This window comes from Populus nigra, chromosome 2 (genome assembly GCF_951802175.1).
Source record: "Populus nigra chromosome 2, ddPopNigr1.1, whole genome shotgun sequence".
In the NCBI taxonomy this organism is placed as follows: Eukaryota; Viridiplantae; Streptophyta; class Magnoliopsida; order Malpighiales; family Salicaceae; genus Populus; species Populus nigra.
This window is the reverse complement of record NC_084853.1, coordinates 12,592,159-12,594,658: the sequence shown is the minus strand read 5'-3', so window position 1 is coordinate 12,594,658 and position 2,500 is coordinate 12,592,159.

Genomic DNA, 2,500 nt, shown 5'->3' with positions numbered 1-2,500 from the left:
GGAAAATTCGTCAGGGGGCCACGCTGACGAAAACAGGGGCTGCGGAGTGGAAAATCGGCAGCGCAGATTTTTCGACGAACAGGGGCTGGACCGGCCGGGCCAGGCAGGAAAATTCGTCAGGGGGGCACGCTGACGAAAAGAGGGGATGCCGCGTGGAAAATCGGCAGCGCAGATTTTTCGACGAACAGGGGCTGGACTGGCCGGGCCAGGCAGGAAAATTCGTCAGGGGGGCACGCTGACGAAAAGAGGGGCTGCCGCGTGGAAAATCGGCAGCGCAGATTTTTCGACGAACAGGGGCTGGACGCTGGACTGGGCCAGGCAGGAAAATTCGTCAGGGGGCACGCTGACGAAAAGAGGGGCTGCCGCGTGGAAAATCGGCAGCGCAGATTTTTCGACGAACATTCGTCAGGGGGGCACGCTGACGAAAAGAGGGGCTGCCGCGTGGAAAATCGGCAGCGCAGATTTTTCGACGAACATTCGTCAGGGGGGCACGCTGACGAAAAGAGGGGCTGCCGCGTGGAAAATCGGCAGCGCAGATTTTTCGACGAACATTCGTCAGGGGGGCACGCTGAGGAAAACAGGGGCTGCCGCGTGGAAAATCGGCAGCGCAGATTTTTCGACGAACAGGGGCTGGATGCTGGACCGGCCGGGCCAGGCAGGAAAATTCGTCAGGGGGGCACGCTGACGAAAAGAGGGGCTGCCGCGTGGAAAATCGGCAGCGCAGATTTTTCGACGAACAGGGGCTGGACGCTGGACTGGGCCAGGCAGGAAAATTCGTCAGGGGGCACGCTGACGAAAAGAGGGGCTGCCGCGTGGAAAATCGGCAGCGCAGATTTTTCGACGAACATTCGTGAGGGGGGCACGCTGACGAAAAGAGGGGCTGCCGCGTGGAAAATCGGCAGCGCAGATTTTTCGACGAACATTCGTCAGGGGGGCACGCTGAGGAAAACAGGGGCTGCCGCGTGGAAAATCGGCAGCGCAGATTTTTCGACGAACAGGGGCTGGATGCTGGACCGGCCGGGCCAGGCAGGAAAATTCGTCAGGGGGGCACGCTGACGAAAAGAGGGGCTGCCGCGTGGAAAATCGGCAGCGCAGATTTTTCGACGAACAGGGGCTGGACTGGCCGGGCCAGGCAGGAAAATTCGTCAGGGGGGCACGCTGACGAAAAGAGGGGCTGCCGCGTGGAAAATCGGCAGCGCAGATTTTTCGACGAACAGGGGCTGGACGCTGGACTGGGCCAGGCAGGAAAATTCGTCAGGGGGGCACGCTGACGAAAACAGGGGCTGCCGCGTGGAATGGCAGCCTACACGCAGATGCGAATTCGGCAGCGCACGATGGCTTGAGCAGGTCATGGGTTCGACTTGGCGCGATCTGAAACCTGGACGAGGGACTGTCGACGCTGGACGAGCCAGCGCGGTGGCCTGTCGTGCCCCGTTCAGGGGGGGCCTGCCGCGGAGACAGCCCTCGCGGGCTCGACAGCGCAGGCCAGCGTCCCCGACGTCGCTGGCCGCGGCAGGCGAGCTGCCGGGGTTCCCGCATTCCTACAAGAAAACGTCGTGCTTTCCACATGAAACCAATCCAGTAAAATCAGCCATATTTTTATGAGGCTGCCCACTGAATTTGGGGTCATTCCGGGCCGGTTCCTAGTTTTGCGGATTTACTCGATTTCTAATGGTAGGAAAATTAAAACAAATACTTCCCGACCTCGAAAAATTCTGGGAAAATTAATGAAGGTGGATTGGATTTTTGCCAACCTCTGTGCAAAATTTCAGCTCAAAATACCAAGAAATGAATTTTTTAGAGGGGGGGTGACAGCTGGGACCTAGTAGTGTCTCCCCCTGCCAGAGCTGCAATGACACTTATTGCTCTTTAGGGAGCCACCAGGCCGGCGCCCCTCAAAGACCACGCGCGCGCGCGCGCCCGCCCGCGCTGGGCGCTGGGGCGCTGGGGCCTGAGGGCCTGGGGCCCTTGGGGGCCCTTGGGCGCTTGGGCGCGCGCGCGCGGCCCCCGCAGCCATGCCGCGCTGCGCGACGCGCGGACAGCCCCTGCTGGCTTGCTCTCTCGCCCGCGGGGGGGCTGCCTTCGGGCCCTGGCCCCCCGCGTTCTGGCCTGCCCCCTGCGTGGGAGAGGCTAGGCGCTGCAGGGGCCAGCCCGACGTCGCTGGCCGCGGCAGGCGACAGCCCGACATCGCTGGCCGCGGCAGGGGCCAGCCCGACGTCGCTGGCCGCGGCAGGCGACAGCCCCTGCTGGCTTGCTCTCTCGCCCGCGGGGGGGCTGCCTTCGGGCCCTGGCCCCCCGCGTTCTGGCCTGCCCCCCGCGTGGGAGAGGCTAGGCGCTGCAGGGGCCAGCCCGACGTCGCTGGCCGCGGCAGGCGACAGCCCCTGCTGGCTTGCTCTCTCGCCCGCGGGGGGGCTGCCTTCGGGCCCTGGCCCCCCGCGTTCTGGCCTGCCCCCCGCGTGGGAGAGGCTAGGCGCTGCAGGGGCCAGCCCGACGTCGCTGG